Source organism: Octopus bimaculoides, chromosome 14 (assembly GCF_046866305.1).
Source record: "Octopus bimaculoides isolate indiv1 chromosome 14, ASM4686630v1, whole genome shotgun sequence".
Lineage (NCBI taxonomy): Eukaryota > Metazoa > Mollusca > Cephalopoda > Octopoda > Octopodidae > Octopus > Octopus bimaculoides.
Window position 1 is genome coordinate 40,418,257 of NC_142941.1, and position 27,500 is coordinate 40,445,756.

The following is a 27,500-nucleotide window of genomic DNA, read 5'->3' on the forward strand; positions in this document are numbered from 1 at the left end:
CTGTTATGGAGAGAGAGCTATGAACCAATTTTATAGATGAAAGGAAACATTGATTACACTTCTATGTGTCATGAAATTCACTTTTTGTAAGAATAATAAGGCCTGAATTAGCAATCTGTTTTTTTGTTTTTGTGTGTGTGTGTGTGTGTGTGTGTGTGTGCGTGTTAAGGAGCCTTCAATCATTGTTGTTTAATTAAAAATCTGAATATCTGCAATGCATTATTGATAATACAATCATAATTTCTTTGGACTATTAACCTCATCTGTGGAATAAAAAGATGTTTTAAAATTAATGTCTACACTGTGTTTCAATCAATTTGTTCCCAGATCATCCTCAGGTATCCTATTTCTGTTTGTGTATATCTACATGCCTTAGTGGCCAAATGGATAAGAACATGACGTTTAGTTTAGAAATATAGGTTCCAAGTTTGAATACAGTCTGGTATTATGTACAGATATATAAAAATAAGAAACCTGACAATAACCTGAAATAAAACACACTCGAAACATAATAGAGATGTAGATATGAAACATTTTCCATTTCTGAAGATAATGTTAATAGTCCACAAAATTATAACCATATTGTTATAGTTTAGTTCGAGATCAGCTCTGATCAAGCAGACTTATGATCAAAGGCAATACAGCTATGAATATACTGTCTTCTTTGTTTTTGTTTTTAGTTTTTCAGATATGTTTTATCTATGATAACATCATACAATGTATTTCTAAAATGATAACAGTGTGTGATATGAGAGTGATTTGGTTATTGTTTTTAGAAATAAGGTGACCATATACAGGATTCCACCTTGGCTCAAATTTCCTGTTTGATGATGATGATTATGATGACACCACTTTAAAATTAAAGAGCACACAAACCACTAATAATTTTTCACATGTCTCTCTGTAATTTATATGTTGAAAATGGAAGTTAGTATTTATTTACTAAGTATAAGTTTATAAAACATTAGCTTTTATTTATCAGTCTGCAATTGATTTTCTGATATCAGAAAGATATCAGACACCAAAAGAACTAGATTATATCATAAAAATGGATATTTAAACAAATATTTTAGTTAAAGGCCAAAACTTTCAGAGGAGATGCATAACTTAGTGCTTAGGCAACTGGGCTCTCGATTATAATGCTGTAGGTCTGATTCTCAGTCTAGAAGACATGTGTGCTTCGTTGAGGCACTTCTTTATTTCATGCTCCTCCAGCCAACTTAGCTGGCAAAAAGGAGAATTAGAATTGACAGAGCATCTGGTGAGCATCGTACTAGCACAGTAGTGTTAAGGAGTTTATGAAACATCCACAAGCCTTCAGACACAAAGCGAAATACATTTAGCAAAAAATTTCTATATCCAGTATTTATGCTTTATAACTTTAAATCCTTGAATCCTTTGAACTGGTTCATGGATTATATCTAATCTATTCTTCCAAGTATAGCAACAGTCCTTCCAATGAGTTTCCACATAGTATCTATCAATCAAATTTTTTGTTACACGAGTTTGATCACCCCCAAGTCTATGCCCCAAGGACTAACGAACATTTTATCAGATTTGCTTTGCTCATTTTAACACTTTAGCATTCATATCACTCTGTTGACTGAAATGCTTATTTATTCACATTGTTTGGAATTGAACATTCATTACCTCATACCGTTGAGATTTCAATAATGTGATTGTTTATTTTTAGAATGACATTGTAGGGTAAGTAGGAGAGGCTGGATCAGATCAGTTTGGCCATTAAACAGGCAGAATATTTTGGCTGGATATAGTCAGTTTACATTTAAACGGTAAAGGAATGTGACTATAAGCTACTTGTTCTACATGTGTGTTCAACATAGAAGGATTAGATTCATTTTAGTGTTTGAATATTATTTTGGCAACTCTTTTTGGAAATCACTGACCAGATCAACTTAAAAAAACATTTACCAAAAAATATAACTATTTCCCCACTAATGCACAGATATACACAAATATACACTGACACACACAACATGCTCATACACATACTCACACACATACACACACATGCATGCACACATACATGCACACATACATGCACACACACACACATTCATGTGGATAGCTATCTGCCTATCTATTTCTTTCATTCTGTGTGTATGTATAGACACACACACACAAATGCATACATATAAAACACTTAAATGCACACACATATATACATATACATCCATCTAAATACAAACACAGACACACAAACCCTAACATACACACACACACGCACTAAATGTTATTTACATCACTCTAAATGTTAGTTCCATTCATTCATTGATTCCTTTATATATATATATATATATATACACACACACACATATCTTTATATATATGTATTTATAATAAGGAAACATTCTAATATATTATAAATGTTTCACTGTTTCATAAATGAACAAAACATAAATATAAAAAAAAAAATACATCAATGCTGAGTAAGAAAACAACATTGTTCTTTTCCAAGGTGTTTTCTTTTTCTTTTTAATATATTTCCATAATATTATTTTATCCTAGCAGGTGTTAGATGTCACTATAAATTTAAATATCTGCATAAGATTTTGAAACTTGAGATTTATAGCAAGGTGATGTTTTCCCTGGCTCACTGTGAAATAATGGTAGTGTTGCCTTTGTTCACAAGTGATATGTTTTTCTCTGACGATATTCATTTACTGATTTTAGTCGTTGGACTGTGGACATGCTGGAGCACCACTGTTATAATGACTGAGAAGAACAGAGAACATAATTTTAATGTAAGGTGAGTGAGTTTCTACTTTTGTCTTTCATTCTTCCCTTTGTTGCAGTTAATGGACTATGGTCAGGCTGGAGCAACGTGGAGTAAAAAAGAGAGTATAATTCTAAAAAATGATCGATAAGTTCCTATTTTAGTCTTATATCCTTCTATCTGTTTCTGTCATTTTCATGAATCTTCATTTTGCAATGAAGAGTTAGATCTTACACTTAAATGGAAGAACCAAAAATTCACCTGGTACCATCAGATATTTAATTTCTGCTAAATGCAAGCAAGCTACATGGTAAAGAAGTTTGCTTCTGAAGCACATGGTTTCCTTTCAGTTCTGCAGCACATCTAGTACTTTGGACAAATACCATTGAGCAATTGTCTGAGATTGGTCAATACCATATAAGGGATATCACATAGATAGAAACTATATGAAAACCTGGTTGCTTCTATGTATGTATGTGTAAACATTCATCATCCTCATCGTTTTATGTCCATTTTCCATGCTGACATGGGTTGGACGGTTCGACTGGGGTCTGGGAAGCCAAAAGGCTGCACCAGGCCCCAATCTGATCTGGCAGTTTTTCTACAGCTGGATGCCCTTCTTAATGCCAACCACTCCAAGAGTCTAGTGGGTGCATTTTACATGCCACTGGCACAAGGGGCCAGAGGAGCTGGTATCGACCATGATCAGATGGTGCTTTTTACGTGCCACCGGCACGGAAGCCAGTCAAGACGGCACTGGCATCAGCCATGTTCGGATAGTGCCTTTTACGTGCTACTGGCACAAGGCTCACACACACACACACACACATCAGGATGGCGACAAAGTGCTGACGACTGACTGGATGGATCCTGAGAACATTCAGAACCAGAAATAAGGAAACCATGATGGTCCTCTGGAAGACATTCGCCCTCAGCCACCTCGATTACTGCTCACTGCTATGGTCACCCACCAGTGTGAAATTAACAATGGACCTTGAAGCAATCCAGAGAAGACTCACAAAGAAGATCGTCTCTTTGCAACTGTTCAGCTACTGGGAAAGGTTGAAACAGCTAAGACTCTACTCCCTGGAGAGAAGGCAGGAGAGGTATGCCGTAATATACATCTGGAAGATCCTTGAAGGAATTGTGCTAAATTTTGGCATTGAAAGCTACACCAATGCCAGAACGGGACAACGCTGCATAGTGCCAAAGATCCCAGCAATGCCATCATGCTTCAGAACCAGTTACTGCAACAGCCAGGGTTTCAGGGGCCCACAGCTTTTTAATATTCTCCCAAAGAGCCTGAGGAACCTGCACAAAGTAGATGTAGGTGTTTTTAAATCAAAGCTGGACCTCTTCCTGTCGAGAGTCCCAGATGAACCTACCTCATGGCATGAGGTGCAAATGAGGGTAGCTACATCAAACTCTATTCTTCACCAAGTGCCATATATTGGAGGAGGCTCTCAGTAATAACAGTGTAGCAAAACGGTGGTGCATCAGCATGGCTCTGAGCTGAAACTACCGAAAATATATATAGTTTGATAACAGTTTGACTTAAAGTTTCATTGGCTCCTTCCCTCATATCATTATTCACTTATTATTTAGATTCTTTCAAGAAAAAGGAATTAAGTTCCACTCAAAATACTGAGGTTGATATCAACTAAGAAAATCCTTGAAGGTGGTGCCCTCAACTTGTTCACAGCCCTTTAACTGAAACCAGTAGAAGACAAAAATAAATGTGAAATATACCTTTGTATTTTTCTGCTTCCTTTCAACCTAAGATGAGAGACAAAGTGAGGGGCCAGTATGTAAGTTGTTCAATCTGCAAGAAGTTGTAACTAAATTTCTCTCAAAATCACTTCTAAGAGTTTTTAAAGGAATAACACATTAGATAGTGTAGTCCCATGTAAATTATGTCTAAATAAAGGACAGGTCAGGCACAGCTGAAATATTTTTGCTCATATGTTGGATTACATATAGGACTAAACATCTACAACTATAACAACATCACCAACAACTAAATACATCAATGTTTATATTGTATTATGTACATATTCAAAATACTGCACGGTAATTTTAATCAATGAAACATTGATGTTTAGAAGTTAGGTTCAATCTTGAGCTAAAATGCAATTTTACTCTATCCTCATTTTCTTGTTGAAATATTAAAAAACCGAAAATCTGAGTTAATGTATTTGGTCTGAATCATCTAAAATATTGTAAGTAGTTCTGGCTTGTCAGTCAGTGGAAGTGTAAAGTAAAATTATTGCAGTCATGAATTGATGTTCTGTCATCTTAAATAAAATATAGTTTGACAATACTTATTAATTTTACAGCCTAACTCTCTGAAATATTATTATAATGGAACATAATATAATATATATTCTAAGAAATGGAAAGGAAAAAAATAAAGATCGAAATAATTCCATAACCATCTAATATTTTTTTGTTCTAATCCCCGTTAATCCTCTTCAACTGTCAGTGATAATTTGTAACCTTATTGTCAAATATAACATTGATGAATTTCTTTGTTTATTATCTGAAAAGTAAGTAAATAACATTAACCAGGATTATTTTAACTTCTAAGAATGATTGACATGGAACAAATGTTACTTTATTGTCAAAAATTTATTAAAGATAATCTGTCATTGTCAACGTATCAAATAATTATGAGGAATGAATTCTCACAACACAGGCCTTTATTATTATTATTATTATTATTATTTTACCATCAGCACCACCACCATCAACACCACCACTATCATCATCACATCATCATCATCTTCATCATCATCATCATCATCATCGACATCATCATAAAACAGGGAAACAAAATTCTTTATCTCATCTAATTTCACAGAAATATTTATATTAAATTTCAAAACAGTTTATCATCTGATTACACCAAATACTCTATTTCAATTATAATAAACTTATCTTATTCATCTGGAATATCTCATTTCAAACACTAGCGTCGTCATTTCACATCACTAAATTATTTTGTTTTCTATATAAGAATCTGCTACCTTACCACTCTCGTTAATATTTCCTTTCACATGCAACGAAATGTTATCTAAACCCTTAAAATATTTCATTGGAAATTTCCGTGTCAAGCCAGCTCCCCATAAGAATATTTTATTTCGACTTAAAAGTTATCTCTCATTTCACCAGAATATTTTATACTGAATTATCTGTTATCTCATTCTTATTTGGAATATATCATTTTTATTTTCATTTTCACTTTTTTTTTTTTTTTTGTTAATTTAGGAAGATTAAATATTTCTTTTTCCCAAAATATTTCATTTCAAATTGTAAAATATGTTATCTCAATAATTTCCAATAAAGTTTAAGTCAGTTTGATTGTAATATATTGATCTGCAGGCAATTATTACTGTTTTTATATCTCTTTTCGACTGATCAACTTTTTCTAACTCAGTTTATTTCCTTTTCAATAACCCCAAATTACAGCAGATAATATTTATCAAGTAGCCTTTCTCTCAATCACATGGGTTTCACCGATGACTCTTCATAACAGTATCACAGCCATTGCATCAATCTATGAGTCAATTGACATGAGCTTGCAATAAAAAAATGGAATTTGATAGGAAGAAACTCAGCTCTTCTCTCCCTCTGTCACTCTCTCTTTCACTCTACAAATCTACCTACTCCTACCTTTCTCTATCTCCCTTTCTTTATATATGTGTGTGTGTGTGTGCATGTGTGTATGTATGTGTGTGTATGTGTGAGTGTGTGTGCGTGTGAGTGTATGTGTGTGTGTATATATATATATATATATATATATATATATATATATATATATATAACATGACTAAGGCTGCTGACACACCTACATTGCTAGTAGTGATGATTGAATCTTTCCTTTATGGTATCACATTGCACATAAGCTGTTTATATTAATTCATATATATATATATATATATATATATATATACAGAGAGAGAGAGAGAGAGAGAGAGAGAGAGAGAGAGAGAGAGAGAGAGAAAGAGAGAGAGAGAAAGAGATATACACATATAAATATTATATATATGCATATATATAACACACACACACATATACTATCTATGTGCATATATATATATATAATTATATATATATATATATATATAAATACATACATACATACACGTCTTGAGAAATTAGGCTTCCAGAAAGGAGAAAACTGATTCGAAGACTACAAATCCAAGCCATACCTGGAATTATAAAAACCAGTAAAACTTTCCACAAGTTTATCATTTAAGTATATATGAGCATATCTAGACCTGCAACTATATACTTGAGAATACATAAAACGAAACCTACAAACCTACACATATACATACATACAGGGTGAACCCTCACTCCCCAAAAAACAGAAGCCATAAAAATTTGATTAAATCCTACAAAGGTTCAGCAAATTTCAAGAAATTTGCTGGACTTAAACTTCGGTCCGTGTTCAATCATTCTCCTTGCATAAAAATCATGTTCTTTTCAAAATGTACTCCAAATGGCATATGTTGCACAAACACTTGCATACATCAAGCAAAATTGTCAATTACTCGAACACGTTCCTCTTTGAGGATTTCCCTGATTTCTGCCTTCAGTTCATCAATCATTTGAAGGTTGTTCTGGTAAACATTATCCTTGAGATACCCCGAAAGGGAAAAATCTGGTGGGGTTCAAGTCTGATGAATGCAGTACCCACTCAATGTCAGACTTCCTGCTGATCAGTCTCTCAACCAGGCTAGGGAGTTATTTCATGCGTGGGGAGTGGCCCTGTCTTGCTGGAACCACTGTTCATCATGATCTATCCTTCTGCATTGATTTATTCAAACAGCTTTATGCAAAGATTTGTGGCTTCTGTTTTTTTTTGGTGGGGGGGGGGGGTCACCCTGTACATACATACAAAAATACCCTGTTGTTGATGTTGAAATTCCCATGAAGGAGCCTTGGATCTAGGTTAGAAACCGACTCTTTCTGTATTGGCAAGAAATCTTGAAATAAAACTGAATAATGACATACATACATACATACATACATATATGCACACATATACAGACATACACATATGTGGAACTGGAGTACACTTATTTGCAGCTATTGTATTATGCTTTTCTTTCCCTCAATTCCTCCCCCCCTTCTCTCTCTCTCTCTCTTTGTTTTCCTTGCAATGTTAGTAATATTTGAACCATAGCATATGTTGCAGACAGGTAAATAATGTCCTAAATGTTAACTGTAGTAAGGCAGTATTGGACTGATGATGTACAATAAGGGAGTAAGGAACTAAATTTAACCTTTCTTGCTAAAACTATATTGCAACACAAAGAGCTGAACTAAGGTCTGTTTATTGTTCTGAGTATTTAAGTTGGAAGTGTACTGAACAAATTAGTGTACTTAATAAATTATTTAATATTCTCATAGTCCATGTAAATTTTATGGTTCTTTTAGGATACATAGAAGGAGGTGCTGGAAAGTTCCTGGCTTTTTTTTTTTTTTTGTGCGGGTGGCACATGAAATGCACCATTTTGAGCGTGGCCGTTGCCAGTACCGCCTGACTGGCCTTCGTGCAGGTGACACGTAAAAGCACCCACTACACTCTGAGTGGTTGGCGTTAGGAAGGGCATCCAGCTGTAGAAACTCTGCCAAATCAGATTGGAGCCTGGTGTAGCCATCTGGTTTCACCAGTCCTCAGTCAAATCGTCCAACCCATACTAGCATGGAAAGCGGACGTTAAACGACGACGACGACGACAGGAGGATCACTTAATTATGATTTTATTTAACATATTCACCTCTCAGATTGAAACGCTTGTTGCAGCGGCCCTTCAGTTTTTCAAAGCCCTGTAAAAGAACTCAAAAGATCAGGCCCTCAACCAGGTCTTTCACATTACCCTTAAAGCTGGAAACTTTTCAGCACCCACTCATTTTTGAGTAAAAGATTCAACTAATCTTTTACTCAAAAATTAATCTTTTTGTTTTCAATAAATGAATCATATCTTTTGTTTGCATTTAAATTATTTTAGTAAGTTCTTGATATTTTAGCATTTTTTGTTTGTTCAACTTTCAATAATGATTAAGACACCTATATAAACAACTTTAGCACAGCTTTTGTCTGTGCATAGTATCAAAGTATGTTCCCCAATATTCTTGTGTTCTTTTATCAAAGAAATGCCCTGTCTAAGACATTGAAATACTTTTTACTTCGCAGCAGATAAGCTTATTTTATTTTATAAATTCTATTAATACAAATATCTTTCTAGATGCTACCAATGATCCAACATAGAAAGACATTGCAAATGCTGTATCTAGTAACATTAGTCCTTTCTATGTCACAAGTCACAAAAGCTTTCAATCGCATTTACTGCCAAATACTAATGAATCTACATATTACCTGAGAGATTTCCACACGTGAAAGTGACTTTCTTAACACTATAACCCAGTTTATCAATTGCAATACTCTAAGTCATGAATATTATAAGAATTTAAAGAACTCAAGAAAAATAAATTCATTATTCATTGAGAAGGTAGCTTCATCTGAAGTAAAAATATTTGTCTAAAAACACTTTGAACAAAAGGTAAAAATTATTGATTTTTTTTTTCTCTTTTTTTTTAATGTAGACACAAGGCCTTGGATTGTTAAAATAAGAAATATATGATTGTATGACATAGATGCCTTTCTCAAGGGCATTAGTGATGTTTTAACATAACATAAGATTTAACACAGGATCAATAAACATCTGCTGGTTCTCAATTTTGATGTATCTATAAAACTTCGCCATGAAATATTTTCGGTAGAAAAAGAAAATAACACACACACACACACACACACACATATATATAGTGTATGTGTGTGTGTATAATTCTCAGTCTTCAAATGTATGGATGAATTTATCATCGTTGTCATTGTCATTGCAACTAACCACTAACCTTTAATACTTTTATCCAATTGCGAGCAAGGAAAGCTTTGTAGACTAGATAGCAAGTTCCTGGCAAAAATAATTCATATCTTATTTTTCAATTCTTCGTTTTAACCATTTTCACTTCATTTACATCACTAATACTCTATAGAAAGGCATGAAGACAATTTCATTTCACTTCCCTTATAAATATGAAGAATTGTAACAATGTGAGAAATCAATATTCACTCGCCTGAAGCCACAGCACAACTCTCCCATCTATTTTCAGGTAATATATTCTATGCATTAGAAAAGCTATAGCAATGAATGTATTTATATTTTCTACTCTAAGTCTAATTTTCCTTATAGAAATAATAAAATTATGCTATGGCTTAAACTTTGTATATAATAAGAGATCCCAAACTTGTATTAAATCAGAGTTGATTCTATAAAAGTATATTTCTTAACTCTTTTGTGATTGTATTTTTAATGACATACACCAATACACATGTAGGCTTAGCTATATGGTTATGATGTTTGCTTCAGAACTATGTGGCTTTGGGATTGCTCCTACTTCATGGCATCTTGGGCAAGTATCTTATATTATAACTTTGAGCCAACCAATGCTTTATAAGTGGAATCATTACTGTATGGGAATATTTGTTCACAGATGTATGTGTGTGTGTGTGTTTGTATTTTGATTTCTCATATCTTCATAAACAACATTTGAACAGAAGCAGTGATTATGTCTATATTCTATTGTAATGGTAAGGTAGTTCAGTGATATGTTTTGATGTGTGAGAGACCAGAGGAATGAAGATACCTCAATTATGAAACAAGTGAATTTTGTTAAAAGGAAAAGTGTTCAGCTATAGAAAATCTGCTTCAATAAGTCGTGTATACCCTATGGATAAACAAACATAAGAACAACAACATTGAAGATGAAGATGATGATGATGATATTGGTGCGGATGATGATAATGAGTGTGATGATGATGACGATGACGACGACGACAATGACAACAGCAACAATAACAACTACAATGATGATGATGATGACAATGCTGAGAGTGATGATGACAACGATGGCCAGTGGAAACAACAACAATAACAGTGATAATATTGTATAAATACTTCAATTAATTTTTTAAATAATTAAGAATTTGAATGAATTTAATAAAATAACAACTAACTTTGATAAGCTGGTTTGAAACATAAATTAACAACAATATTCTTGAATAAAATTATAATGGATGCTTTTAATCTAAATATAAACACTTTAAAATGAATAATTATTTTGTATAATAGAAATAGAGCCAGTCTCAGGTGAAATGGTGTCAAAAAGGCTAAAGAGAGTTATTCATTCAAGTCAATGATATTTCTGAACTTATAAGACACATTATAGTAGTTATTTTTCCATAGATCTAAGCTATTGGTCTTATGCACAAATTAAGCATCACTCAGCAGTAATTTGGTTGTTGAGAATTATAACCGTCATTAAGCTCACTAATACTTTTGAATTGATGATGTATGTGTACTTTTGCATTGTAGTTTGGTTGTGTGGTTAAGAAGCTTGCTTTTCAACTGCATGGTTTCAGGTTCAGTCCTACTCCATGGCACATTGGGAAAAAGTCTTCTATTATATCACAGGGCCAACCAATATCTTGTGAGTGAATTTGCTAGACAGAAACTAGGTAGAAACGTTGGCAACGGCCACGCTCAAAATGGTGTATTTTACATGCCAACTGCACAGGAGCCGGTCCAGCAGCACTGGCAATGATCTCGCTCAAATGTCTTTACATGTGCCACTGGCACAAGTGTCAGGAAGGTGATGCTGGGCACAGGTGCCAGTCATAGAATTAAGTTCGATTTTGATTTCACTTGCCTCCACAGGTCTTCGCAAGCGGAGTTTAGTGACCAATGAAGGAGGGCATGCATAAGTGGGCTGGCTACACCCCTGGCAGAGGCCTTGGATTTAGGTCTCACTCAGCTTGTCGGGTCTTATATATATATATATATATATATATATATATATATATATATATATATACACACAAGTGCCTTCTACTATAGTGTTGGGTCAACCAAAGCCTTGTGAGTGGATTTGGCAGACGGAAAATGAAAGTTAGCCACAGTGCTATTTGTATGAACTTTATTGAAATAGAGAACTTTATATAATTCTATTTAAACAGAACAAACTATCTAACAGGTTTATTGAGCAATGTAACTCAGTCGAAAATTTGAAAAATCATAGTGCCTAATTTACATATTCGAAATTTGAATATATAATTAGCTCATTTGCATATTTGATTGGAATTGAATGAAAAAATACTGCTTAATACAAATAACTAGCATACCAAGTTTTATCAGTGGATACTTACAGAATTCAAGATATTTCATTTATGCATGTTAATTAGCTGTACACAATCATTTATTGATTACCTATATATTTGCTGATAAAAATTTTCCTGGAAACTGTATTTTCAAGAGTCTGTCGTACATATATGCAATAAATTACACGTTTTGATTTGTTTATAAGCTAAAACACTTGTGATATGCTTTTTCAGTCAATTTATGTACCAATTTCTTTGAATACAAAGATTTTTAAAAACAGGAAAAAAACGCCCTAGCTTTTTCTAGTAGTTTCTTTATTTTGAAATAAGTTCAAAGCATGCTAATTCCAGAATGAGTTGTCCAATTCTTACATTCTCTTATTCTTTTACTTGTTTTAGTCACTGATCAATATCATGTTGGTAGTAGTCCTGGTAGGAGGGTGGTTGGTCAAATTAACCCCAGTACTGATTCTTTTTAAACCTGGCATTTATTCTATCAGAAGGGGCATAAACAAACCAACACCTGTTGTCAAATAGTGACAGACAAACAAAACAAAAAATGATACACACACACAAACACACACATACATACACACTCACCTGAGGTGTTGTACAGTGGGAGTAAATACAAAGTCTTAAACATATAAACATGCCTGCATCAATACATGTAATATTTCTTCACCAGGCATGGCTGTATAGTTAAGAAGCTTGGTTTTGGATTCAGTTCCATTGTGTGGTACATTGAGCAAGTGCGTAATCATCCTATTGCTTAATCATCTTCTCATACCATCTCCGATGAAGGGATATAATAAATATCCTGGAAACAGCTGTAAGACATTCGATTTATAAATGTTCTATATTATACTCAGTCTTGGTTTTTTTATCTCATTATGAAAAGTACATCCTATATTCAAACGCCGATTTATGACCTACGTTGGACCCCTTATTCACATAACTACCGAACCTGGAGCTTAAATGTGGTCTATCCATAGCACTTACTGAGCATTACCTGAAACCTCTGGGTCTAACTGACACCACTATCGCTCATAACATATATATATATATATATATATATATACACTCATACATATGGATGTTTGTTTGTGTGTGGTTTCTGAGTGTATGTATTTGTCATTATATTGTTTATTCTCCACCACCAGACAACCAATGCTGGTATGTTTAAGTCCTTATAACTTAACAATCCCACAAAAAAGACCAACAGAACAAATAAAATACCAAACTTAAAAAATAAGCGCTAGGTTTGTTTTGTTCAATTAAACTGGTCAAGATGGTGTCCCAGCATGGTCACAGTCTAGTGCACTAGAACTAGTAAAAAATAAAAGATAAAATGAAATCTGGAACTGAGACCTTTAAAATGCAAAATGCAACCAGGTTTCTACAAGTCCCATGTACTGAATTTTTGATGTTCTACTGCAACAAACAGCTTTATACAAATCCACTATTGCTGTTGTTGTTTAACCTTTAATCAGCAAAAACGCTAGTCTTGATCAACCCACTTTGTAACTTTTTTCTTCTTCTTTTGTATATCATGGATAACATTTTTCTCAATGTTTCCTTCCGTACTTTAATCTTCTTTTAAACATTACTGTGTGATTTGAAAACTTACCTGCATAAACGTTCTCTCAGTTAGGTAGACATGGCTGTGAAGAGTAGTAGTAGTAGTAGTAGCGACAGTGCTGGTGGTGGTGGTGGCAGCGGCGGCAGTGGTGGTGGCAGCGGCGGCAGTGGTGGTGGCAATGGTGGGGGCAGTGGTAGTGGTGGTAGTGGTTGTGGTGGTATCAGTGATGGTGGTTGTAGTTGTGGTTGTGGTTGTAATGGTATCAGTGGTGGTGGTGGTGGTGGTTGTGGTGGTGGTGGTGATGGTAACTGCTGCTGCTACAACAGCAGTGGCAGCAGCAGTAATTGTAGTAGTAGTAGTAGTAGGAGTAGTTTAGTGCTAGGTCAGCACTAGTTGTGTAGACCATATAATCAAGTGTTCCAGCCATGGCCATACAGTCTATATACATATCTAACACCAGAGAGTTCAATATATCCTACTTATTATATTCTGTGATGTAATCTGAGGAAGATTGTGGTGGCTGTTTCTAGAGGTTGAGCACTTTCATAAACATACACACCCACACATACACAAACACACACATTGTTCTGCCTTGATCAAGGTTGACCTGTGGTTAAACAAAAAACCACTTAATTTACTATCTTAGTTGAAAAATAGGTAAAGTTTTTATACATATTTGCAAACATACATACATACATACATACACATCATGTATATATACATACACACACACACACATATATATATATATATATATATTTGCTGGTATGTGTGTGTATATATATATATATATATATATATATATATATATATATATATATATATATATACATATATATATATATATATATATACAGAGAGAGAGAGAGAGAGAGAGAGAGAGAGAGAGAGATAAAGCACAATTTTTTCGTGATCAGAGGCGTTTGTAAACCGAGGTACTACTGTATTAAATGAATATGAGAAAGACAGGAGATAAAGTACGATTTATTCATGATTAGAGTTGTTCGAAAACCTAAGTTCTACTGTATGTATGTATGTATGTATGCATATATATATATATATATACATACACACCCACACACATACACACCCACACACACACACACACGAACAAACATAAATATATATGTAAACACACAGGCATGAATTATGTGCATGCGTGTGTGTGTGTGTTCGATATTCATCTGCTGCAAATTGCAGTCTTTTCTAATGTTGCAGCTAGTATCGACACAGTTATTTCCCTTCATTCTAAGCTGACTGCACACAATACTGTTTTCTCTCTATATATCTACTACTCCCCAACAGGTTCAAAGCTTGCACTAAATTCTGTTTGTCCTCTACTGAGCATATTTTTCTGGCAACACATAATATTAATATGCTACTAAGAGAGAAGAAATAAAAACCAGCTCCCACCAATAGATTATCTCACTGAGAGCTTCACATCTTATTTGAATAAAAAACCAGTAATGATCTTTTATTTCTTTTAGTTATAGGACTATAACCATGTTGTGGTACTACCTTGTATGGTTTAGTCCAGGGGTTTTCAAACTTTTTGACTTGCGGACCCCTTTATATTTCAGGCTTATGAAATTTATACATAAATATTTGCTTAAAATAACATATATTTTTACATTTAACAGTATTTAACAAATATTTTTACATTTAACAGTATTTAACAAATATTTTTACATTTAACAGTATTTAACAAATATTTTTACATTTAACAGTATTTAACAAATAGGTTTATTGTCAATTAAAAGATTTCGATTAAAAAACATATATAAGACCCCCTGTCTTGTCCTTGTGGACCCCCTGTGGTCTGCAGACCACAGCTTGAAAACCCCTGGTTTAGTCAAACAAATCAATCCCAGTACATATTTTATTAAGTCTGGTATGTATTTTATTGGTAATTTTTGCTGAACTGCAAAGTTATGGGGACACAGCTCCTCATTCAGTAGAAGTGGGAAAATACCCACACAAAGATACACAAATACACACACACACATGCAATGGACTTACACAGCTTCAAATACCAAATTCACTCAAAGGCACTGGTTGGCATAGGGCTATAATGGAAATTTACTCAGCATACATTCAAGGCAATGAGTAAGCAGAATAGTTAGTGTGTAAGATTCTATTGTTTTGGACTACAAAACAAAACTAATCCTCTGTTGTGGAAATCAGGTGCCCTCTGGAAATCAATGTGTCAGAATTATACAAGAAACAGAAAAAGTTTATAGACCACTGATAAGGACTATGCAAATCCAACATCTGATATACACTTTTGTGCCTATAATTAACAGAGCAACATGATACATAACAATGATCATGGAGCAAAGTATGGCTAAACTTGGGTTCTTCAGGTAAGAATGCAATTCCGAAATTTATATGCTACAAATGATTGTGATAACTGAGATAAAAAAAAAATTTTTAAACTGCAAGACCTACTTAAAATTGAACACATGAACAAAACAAGATGCTTTCCTTCATCAGGTGGCTGGTCAAAATTAACACTAAATTAAAAAGAGAAAAAAAAATACATACATACTTACATACATGCCTATGTGCATACATAAGTACATACATACTACATATGTACATGTATACATACATACGTACATATGTACATACATATGTATGTAAGTAGGTACATATGTATGTAGGTACGTATGTACATACATATATACATGCATACATATGTATATACTTTATCACAGCTAGAATGCATACGATCATAGGTGTACTTGATCAGAGGTTGACCTAGGGCTAACCAATAAAAAAACAAAAACCAACAGCATCCTGTCCTTGTACTCAAACTAAAAGAAGCTGAATAAATATGTTAAAGGATAAATGTATAAGATGAATTTGTCCAGCATGTTCTTTCCTTTGACAAAGCTGTAGAATATTATTTGTTAAGGTTATTTCTACAGATATTTCAATACAAATTATAGCCGGCACTGATTTTATCTGAGAAAGTTTTGGCTGCTATTTTTAGAGGGTTAAGTGTTTACTTAGAAATTACCTTGTCGTTTCATGATTAAGAACTAATTATTTTTTACTTTTGTTGTTGTCATCGTTTAGCTCTAAGTCAGTCTAGATCTAGTTGACCCATGACTAAAAGCTTTCCTGCCATGATTGACCATCCTGCTTTTTCCTCTTTTCAGACTACATTAACCAATGTTTCTTGTTTCCAGACAACAGGATATGATCTAAAAGAGATCTGGTTATTGTTTCTAACAGATAAAAAAACCATGTTGTGACTTCCTGTACTTGATTTTACTGTGAAGTGACCGAAATTAGTATATAAAAACAGTGGAATAATTTGTTTTTTTTCACGAGGAAAGGCCCTGCTCAAAGAATCGAATATTCATAGCAAACTAATTTATTTCCCTTTGGAAACTGAAGTCATCACAAGTTTCCACACTCAGAAAGTTTAAGACAAGTAGAGTTACCTACCTTACTCATATGCACAAGTCAATGACTGTTTGAAAAATTTGTTCTAAAGACTATGGGATCAGCGATCCATTCCCCTATCCTTAACAAAGACTGCCTTTAATCGTTTATCTGACTGTTATAGAGTAATTATCTATCGAGTAGTTAATCACTAACGATTATTTGAGCATTGAGTCATCGCAAAGTAAATCACCGTAGACGTAATTTACATTCTTATACAAGGGACACTACTGTAACAGTTGTGTCCAGTTCTCTTCCACTCCATCTTAATAGAGACATCTAATTAACCAGTTTGACACTGGACCTGTCTGAGACCGCTCCTCACGTTCGATGTTACAAAAACTGGTAATTTTAAAGCGTTCATAAGTAAATAAACACTTTCCACAGTCATTTTTCCAATTAAAATATTTTGTTAATTTATCTTCAAACTTTCATTTCAGGCATTGGTCGACGGCCATTCTGGGGCACCACTTTGATGCTTTTAGTTGAACATATTGATTTCAATACTTATTTTTTTTTAAGCCTGGTACTTATTCTAGTGGAAACTTATTGTCAAACTGCTAAGTTATGGGGACGTAAACAAACCAATGCTGGTTGTCACGTTATTGTGGGTGACAAAACACAAACACGCACCACACAAACACACACGCACAGACACACACCACCATCATCATCTCTCTATCTCTCTATCTATCTATCTATCTATCTCTCTCTCTCTCTCTCTCTATATATATATATATGTATGTATATGTATATAATATATATGTATGTGTATATATATATTTATATACACATACATGTCCACTTTCACTGCTGGCATGGGTTTTACAACTGGTTGGGTCATAGGTGACTAAACTGGCAACCCCATCAAGTTTGCTTGGTGAGGAGGGTGATTGTTGGACACCATGCAAGAAATGAATTAACTGGTAAACTTAAGCCAAAAAGAACTTGAGCTGAAAGAATTTGAACTAAGAGAGTGTGAGCTAAGAGTGTTTGAGCTGAAAGAGATGGATCTAAGAAAGTTTGGGATTAGAAAACTTGAGCTGAGACATGTTGAGCCGAAGAAGAGTAAGCCAATAAAGACTGAGCCAAATGTGGATGAGCCGAATGTGACTGAGCCGAAGAAGTCTGAGCTGAAGATGACTAGGTCGAAAATGACTGAGCCGAAGAAGGCTGAGTTGAAATGAACCTTCATGCAGTGTTATAATCTGGTTGAAGTAACAGCAAAATCTCCCCACCAAATCATACTCTACTTTTATAAAAATAAAGGATATGTTGAACAATGTACTCCAGGGTTGTTCTACTGCTTACATATCATCAACAACAACAACAACAACAGCAACAACAACAACAGTAAAAAATATAAAGTTGGAACTTCTGATTACCACAATTATATTGATATAAACATTGATGTGTGTAAAGGTAGGCATAGTTATAGGATGTTCATGCTATATTTGACAATTTTTTTCATGTCTCCTTTATTCAGGAACAGCTTGATGTATTGGTGATCAGTCAATGGCATTGGAGAGCATAAAGACTAGCTGTAAAAAGTGGGGTCTAACTGGCTGTATTTATAATAATTGAAACAACTCACTTTCTTGCAATAAATATATTGGAAGCAAAATATTTTCACGGATCCCTAAAATACTATTGCAGATCCCCAGTTTATTATTTTGCTTGCATGGACCCTCCCCACCCCCACAAAAAAATCTCGCAGATTGACCCCCTGCGATCATATGGACCCCGGTTAAGAACCACTGATTCAGAGGTTCTCTCCTCACTTTCCTAATAAGAATACAGTAATACATGCGTGCATGTGTGTATGTAAAATTCGTTTTACCTGGGACTTAAAACTTTGCGAGAGGGCTGCAGACTGGTTGACTATATCGTCAGGCAAAACTTAAATTTTGATCAAAACGATTTTTACTGTAAATACTTTACCTTTATGTGGAAATGTTCTCTTGTGATTCTTAAATTTGCTTTAAATAAAAGACAGTCTAGATTAACATATGTGTGTGTGTGTGTGTGTGTGTGTGTCTGCGTGCGCACGCCTGTGTGTGTGTGTGTGTTAAAACAAGTACTAGAAATAATATGAAATAAAACTCATCTTATGTTCGGCTATCAAGTGGAATGTAGAGTAGATTTAATATATAAAATAGTGAAGAAAATGAAAATTTTGGTCGGGAATCGTGATAACAGATTAATCTATAAAGAGCATTTAAAAACTGAAAAGTTTTAGGAAGATATTTAAAAAAACATGCTGTCGAACAAGCCAAGAGGAAACAACTCATGTCAAACTAAAATCAAATTGCTTATACAGCGGTGCTTTTGATAGGAGCTGGAATCGAATGCACAAATGTATGTACGTGTGTTCGCTGGGGCATATCAGCACAATGTGTTTCTCTTGTTCCCCTTCTTTACCTGTCCTCTGTCTCTCTCTCCAAACGCACACACGCGCGCGCGCAGACATATGCACTATCACTATCATTATGACTATCATTAGCTATCAAACCACATTTCCATACCGGCTTTATTTTACGATAAACTTGCACAACAGCATATTTTCGTGTGCCTTTCTCTATCTTGTAACATCTCATGTGTGAAGCGTAATGTTTTTAAGATTTGATCTAAATATCTTGTCCAGATCTCCTTCAGCCTATCTCTCCTTTGTGTACACTCCAACTCCAATCTCGTGACACTTTTTCCGCCCAGTACATATCATCGATTCACATGATATATGTGCGTATCACTACAGTCATCAAATCTTCCATTACATTTCATTCACTTTCTCTCTCTCTCTCTCTGTCTCTCTTTGTTTCATTCTCTTTTTTCTATCATTTCTCTCTCTCTTTCTATCTCTATCTCTCGTTCTTTCTCTCTGTTGAGACCAAAACTGAACCGTCTCTTATCTCAACTTATATTTCTTAAAGTCAATGCCAAAGATATTTTTCTTCCTACTTTTGACACAACACTCTTTTTCATAAACACACACATACATTTATGTAAGCATGTATTTGGTGTGTGTTTGTGTGTGTGTGTACATACATACATACATACATACATACATACATACATATATATATATATATACCTTTATTTGTTTTAGTCATTTAACTTTAGCCATGCTGGAGCACCACCTTTAGTTGAGCAAATCGCCCCCACCCAACTTATTCTTTGTTAGCCTAGTACTTATTCTATCAGTCTCTTTTGCCAAACCACTAAGTTATGTGGACGTTAACACACCAGCATCTGTTGTCAAGCGATGTTGGGGGGACACAAACAAATATATATATATGATGGGCTTCTCTCACTTTCCATCTACCAAATACACTCACAAAGCATGAAACTATTAGTAGCTCTTTCAGTTGTGCATTAGATTGATATATATGTATATAGGCACAGGAGTGGCTGTGTGGTAAGTAGCTTGCTTATCAACCACATGGTTCTGGGTTCAGTCCCACTGCATGGCATCTTAGGCAAGTGTCTTCTACTATAGCCTCGGGCCGACCAAAGCCTTGTGAGTGGATTTGGTAGACGGAAACTGAAAGAAGCCCGTCGTATAGATACGTATATATATATATATATATATATGTGTGTGTGTGTGTGTGTGTGTGTGTTTGTGTGTCTGTGTTTGTCCCTCTAGCATTGCTTGACAACCAATGCTGGTGTGTTTATGTCCCCGACACTTAGCGGTTCGGCAAAAGAGACCGATATAATAAGTACTAGGCTTACAAAGAATAAGTCCTGGGGTCGATTTACTTGACTAAAGGTGGTGCTCCAGCATGGCTGCAGTCAAATGACTGAAACAAGAAAAAGAGTAAAAAAAAAAAAAAAAGAGTATATGGCGAGATGACAAAAGTGTGGTGAGAAGACTGAGATGCCTGGTGCCTTGCTGTACTCAAGAAGACCCGTACTCTGCAGCAGTAGTGTTAAGACCCATCCCTCTGGTGTAAAGCACTCATGATGGTGCACACATAAAAGTACCCGTGCAGTGTCACATAAATGTGCCTGAGCAGTGCCACGTAGAAGTGCTCACACAGAGCCACATAAAAGCACCCAGTACACTCTGTAAAGTGGTTGGTGTTAGGAATGGCATCCTGCCATAGAAACCATGCCAACTCAGACTGGAGTCTGGTGCAGCATCCCCGGCTTGCCTGCCCTGGTCAAACCATCCAACCCATGCATGCCAGTATGGACAACAGACGTTAAATGATGATGATTATTATTATTATTATTATTATTATTATTATTAATGTGTGTGTGTGTGTATGTGAGTGTGTGTGTGTGTGTGTGTGTGTGTGTGTGTGTGTGTGCGTGTGTGTGTGCGTGTGTGTTTGCATTATCAGTATCATTGTTTAATGTCCACTTTTACATTCCTGCATGGGTCAGAAGGAATTTGCTAAGGTAGATTGTTGTTATACAACAGCAGTCACAATGCACTTCCAGTCTTCCTATCATTGCAAATCCTTCTACTCTTTGGGCCCCATGACTTTGATATATGTCTTTGAAATGCTCTCTTCTGATCTCTTGGATACCAATCTACAACTGAATGAGTCTTTCTGCCAATTATAAGCTTTGAAACATGAGCAGTCCAAAAGAACTTCTGCTTTTGGTATTCTGCAGTCATATCACTTACTGCACTCCATTCTTAAATTATTTTAGTTTGGATATTCTTCCACAATAATGTTCCAAGCATGGATCTTTCCATGGCCACTCTGTATCATAGCCAGTGTCTGTTTTTTCGTAGTAGCCCACATTTGCATATAAAAGTGAAGTATTGACGAGATTGGTACATTTTTAATCAAGGCAAACCACTTTGAGCCTGCTCTTATTCTTCTTGAGATTTTAACATTTACATCTTGACATATATTTATCATCTGCCCCAACTAAAATTACACTTTCACCTCCTCAATTTCCTTACTTTCCTCAAACAACTAATTTACTTTATGAATTCACTTTCCCTCAACACATTACTTTAATAAGGGATACCTTTATCAAAAGTTGCATTATTCAACAATAAATCAGAAATGATTTTACTCATATTACCTTTTACTTGTTTCAATCATTGAACTGAAACTATACTAACTTGTGGGGTTTTAGTCAAACAAATCAGCCTCAGTACTTCAATCTGGTATTTATTCAATCAGTCTCTCTCACCAAATTGCTGAGTTACAAGGTCGTTAAGAAACCAATGCTGGTTGTCAAACTATTACCCAATTATATAGTGCTAAAAGAAATTTACTGACGTGTCTACTTTTGTAAAAAGTTTTAAGTGTTTTGTTTGGATAAGGTATTTCTCTGTGATACACAGATTACAATGTTTGGGTCAAATAGTTTATGAAGTACTATGATCCATAATTCCTCATTTAAATGATACTTTTCTTTTTACCTTAAATATATTTGAGAACAAAACTGTGGCATTACTCTTCATTTCAAAAGAATGAAGCATGATTAATATCACATTTTATAAATTTAACATATAAAATCCTTTGTAATGTTTCATCATAATTTTCTGACCTATAATTGAACTGATGTAGAATTTGTTTAACACTTTCAAATTAAAGGGCCATAACTTTTTATTTCTACAACATGATATTATCAGCAATTTTATTAGTTGTCTCTTTTATTAGGAATTTTTTATAGTGATAGTGCAGCTATTTACAGACCTTAAATCGATTCTATTAAATGATTTTCACTATCTATAATCAATAAGAAAATGTTCGATTATTAGGGCTAACTATTATTTTTTCCTTATTTTGTGATATTGGATTTAATGCTTGAAGAGAAGCAGATGTTAAACCAGATATTTTAGTATCTTTACTTCATAAAACATGTTGAAAGTTTTGGTCTACAACTAATTTACTTTATGAATTCACTTTCCCTCAACACATTATTTTAATAAGGGATGCTTTTTATCAAAGGTTACATTATTCAACAATAAATCAGAAATGACTTTACTCATATTACCTTTTACTTGTTTCAATCATTGAACTGAAACCATAGTGAGGTATTACCTTGTGGTGTTTTAGTCAAACAAACCAGCCCCAGTACTTCAATCTGGTATTTATTCAATCAGTCTCTTTCACCAAATTGCTGAGTTACAAGGTCATTAAGAAACCAACACTGGTTGTCAAACAGTTGGACACTGGGGTACTATAGATACAAAGACACACACACACACACACACACATACACACACACACACACACACACACTCTCTCTCTCTCTTTCTCTCTAACATGGACACACTTATGATGGGCACCCACACAAGGCACTGGTCAGCTTGGGGCTATAGTAGAAGACACTTGCTCAATGTGTTGTACAGTGGGATTGAACCCAAAGCCATATGGTTGCAAGCCAAGTTTCTCAACTACACAGCCAGTGTTATTACAGAAATGGGAAAATATTCAACTGAACACTTTCAAGTAGTTAGTTATATATTCTTTTCTTTTACCAGTTTCAGTCATGTAGACTGAGGTCATGCTGGAGTACCACATTTAATGTCTTTTACTTGAGTATAAATAGACTTCAGTCTTTTATCTCGTACTTATTTTATGAACCTCAGAGGGAGTTAAGCAAAGTTGACCAGTATGGGAGAGATCGAACTCTAAAATGTAAAAAAAAAAACCAAAAAAAGAAAAACAAAGCATAGTCACAATTCTAAAAAGTAACAAGAATAAGAAACATGCCTTCAACCCAATTCCACTTATAAGGTATTACAAGGTAGAAAACACTTGCCTATGGTGCTGCACAGTGGGATTGAACATGGAGCCCTATGACTACAAAACAAACTTCCTACACCTATGACTATATTCTCAATTCAAATCCAATAAGAATCGACTTTCCACAATCTCAGGTCAGTCAATAACATAAGTTCCATTTGATTCAGCGAACTACATTCTCAATACAAATCCAGTAAGGATCAACTTCGATCACTCTAGGGTCAGTCAATAAAATAAATACCAATTGATTTGGTGAACTACTGTGTACTCTAGCTAGTTAGTAACTTTTGTATCTTTCATTGTTGTTTTTGTGTAGTTCTTCTTATCTTATTTGTTCCCTGCAAAATATCATTACTATAATTGGGAACATGGCAAGTGCTGTTTTATAGCCATAAGTTTTCAGTGAACTGAATCTATCACTTAATTTCAATTCTCTGATGAATCTACAATGAATCTACTCTCTGATGTGAATGGTCCACTTCAGAAAAAAATATGAACAATTTCTTTTTCCCTACCTACTACTACTCCTCTTAAAAAAACAAAATTCTGATACATCATTCCTGACAGTAGGAATCATTATTATAATTGATATAGGGTAAATTGTCAGTGAATAGGCATAGATTTATGTATGACAAAACATTTTACCACCAAATAGTATATGTTGCTATTAACAGATGAAACAAATGTGACTATATTGTTATATACTTGTGTGAAGCAACTTTCACATTATCTCAGGACAACACAAGATCATAAGTCAAGTCAAATACTTGGTAAGCATGTACAATGCTAAGGTATACATGCACACACACACACACACACGTGCACGCACACACACACACGTGCACACACACACACACACAACCATAAATTCATGAGGTATGAGAGATGAATATATATATATATTTTTAACCACATGACTTTCTTTAAATAACTAAGGATAAGATTGTTATTTAAAATACCGATCATATCAAGTGGCCAGCATGGGAATAAAAACCTTATAGGTAATAATTATTATTAAAAATTATAATTAAGGGTATCTAAAAGATACCATCATGCTTGAGATAGCAGTCAAAACTTGACTCTAAAACTACATCAAGTATTCATACAGCACCATGAAGAAAAGACAAAGAGACAAATAAGCTAGTAAAAATTATTGGATAATGAATTGTCCGAAGGCAATCGCAAATTCCGATTCGACATCTGCTCTTCTCTCCATTTTCATGAACTCATTTCACCCTTTTTGGATAAACTTGTGACTGGTGATGAATAATGGATCTTCTCTCGAAATGTTAAACGTCGTAAACAGTGGCTTGGTAAAAGGGGAAAAGCTCAACCACAACCAAGAAGGGAAATTCATGGGAAAAAGTTTCTTCTCTCTATCTGGTGGGATTGCAAAGGAGTAATTCATTTTGAATTGTTATCACCTAATGCAACAATCAATACTCAAGTCTACTGTCAGCAATTAGATCATCTGAACCAAACTTTGAAGAAAAAATGACCTGCTTTAGTGAATCAAAAAGGAGTGATGTTTCATCAGGACAATGAGCGACCCCACACTGCAAAGATCACATCACAGAAGATCGAAGAGCCTGGTTGACAGAAAATTCCTCATCTACCTTATTCTCCTGACCTTGCTCCTTCAGACTACCATTTGTTTCGTAGTTTACAGAATCATTTGGGGGACATAACTTTTGCAAGCCAGGAGGAGGTCGAAACTGACATTTCAGAGTTCTTCGCTTTGAAACCAAAAGAGTTTTACATTGATGGGGTTAAAAAGCTTGTAAATAGATAGAATGAAGTCATAGATAATCAGGGAAAGTACATTGATGATTAAATTTCAATTAAATATGACATTTGATCACTTGTTTTCTTTATTCGAAATTCGAACAGAACTTAAGGGATGACCTGATATGTATATATGTGTGCACACGTGTGTGTGTGTGTGTGTGTGTGTATACACAAACACATAGAAATGTTTTATCATTGCAATGAGTAATAAATTTTTTTAAACATGTAGTAAAAAGCTTCATTTTTTCCCAATATATTCAGCTATGTATACAGACTTGCTAAATTCCCTAAATGGCTAACCATCTTAATAAATAAATTTCTGGTATCATTGCAATAATGTACCTTCCTTGGAGTATATTCTACAAACAATACACTGTGTGACTTGCTGAGTTTATACCACTTAACTATGCAATTTAACCTTCACCCCACTACCACTAGCTACTAAAAGGCAACCCATAAATATGTTTTTAAAAATGTTTTATGAACAGTGTTACCCATAACTTTCCTCCTCCTCCCCTCCTCCCCCTCCCCTCCTCCTCCTTCTCCTCTCTTTCTTTCATTCATATATGTATGTATTCACACAAGCACATGCATACACTCAGATGAATAAAACAATCATGCAATTAAACACATACATATGCATGCACACACACACACACACACACACACACACACACACACATATGTTCATACATTCACGCATACACATACAAGCAAATACATACACAAACACATACATGCACATGATCAATCATACAAGCATACATATCCAAATATGCAACCACATAAATACATATAAACACACGCAGACACACACATACACATGCAAATACATACTTGTGCACAAATGCATACCAATACACACACACACACACATGCATTCATGCAAATACACAAATACATATACAAATACACACATGCATATAATAAAATATACATGCAGGCAAACATGCACACCTCCAAATATGTAAACAAATAACAACATACAAACACACCGAACTAGTTATACACACATATAAACCAGTACATATATGCATGTAAGTACACATACATCCATGCACATACACACATGCAAATGCATACATGAACATAAACATTCATACATCCAAATATGTAAATACATAAAAACACACACATACACATGCAAATAAATACACATATACAGACAGATACTATCACATCCACACACATAAACAAACACACACTCACACACATTCAAATACATTCACAGCTACATACACATATATACAAACACACACACATGCCTCCAAATATTCAAACACATAACATACTTATAAAACTCTCACATAAAAACACATACAAATACATAAATGCATATACATTCATACACATACAAGCACTCACACAAATGCACAAACACAAACATATTAACACAGTGAAACACTTACATACACACACACATAGATGCATGAAGAAAACCCTCTGGACTATGAGTCTTTCAGCAGTGTTGGTTCAAGTTATCATTCTGCTATTTACTGTTAAAATGACATTATGTATATACATGTGTAAAAAAAAAAAATCATGGACAAAGTTCAAAAGTGAAAGTGAAAGTGAAAGTAAACAACCAAACAAACAATACCAATATAACAAAACATAGTATATATAACAAAGATAATGGGATAATGAAATAATGTAATAGCAAATATAAATCTATTAGAACAGACATTATGTCAATTAGGAGCAATCTAAAGGAAGTGTAACGGCTTCCGGGAATATCAAAACTGGATTTGTGAACCCAAGTTCAGTGTGATAATGATGACAATGATGATGATGATGATGATGATAATTATAATAATGATGATGATGATAATGATGATAAGATCATGATCATGATGATGTTGATGTTGATGATGATGATTTCTTTATTTGCCACGAGGGCATAAGGTATCAGATGATGGGAACATTACAAAGACAGTTTACAATCTGAGTTGAGGTTTACATAAAAGATAAAGGGGAATGAATTGAAAGGAGAATG

At 34.4% G+C, this 27,500-nt stretch overlaps 1 protein-coding gene and 1 long non-coding RNA gene across 6 annotated transcripts in view; one reads left to right on the forward strand and one right to left on the reverse strand.

Moving 5' to 3' along the window:
• LOC106872380 (protocadherin beta-15) overlaps positions 1 to 27,500 on the reverse strand; it is a 348,275-nt gene that overhangs the window by 31,561 nt on the left and 289,214 nt on the right. The window lies entirely within an intron of this gene.
• The window catches only part of LOC149132704 (uncharacterized), a 58,946-nt gene that overhangs the window by 8,650 nt on the left and 22,796 nt on the right, over positions 1 to 27,500 (forward strand). For 2 of the 3 annotated variants that reach the window (XR_016244302.1, XR_016244301.1), the window contains exons 2-3: positions 2,695 to 2,770; positions 8,183 to 8,733. This is a non-coding gene — a long non-coding RNA (uncharacterized LOC149132704). Of the gene's footprint in view, positions 1 to 2,694; positions 2,771 to 8,182; positions 8,734 to 27,500 lie in introns of those variants that run through there. The other variant, XR_016244303.1, reaches the window with a different exon arrangement.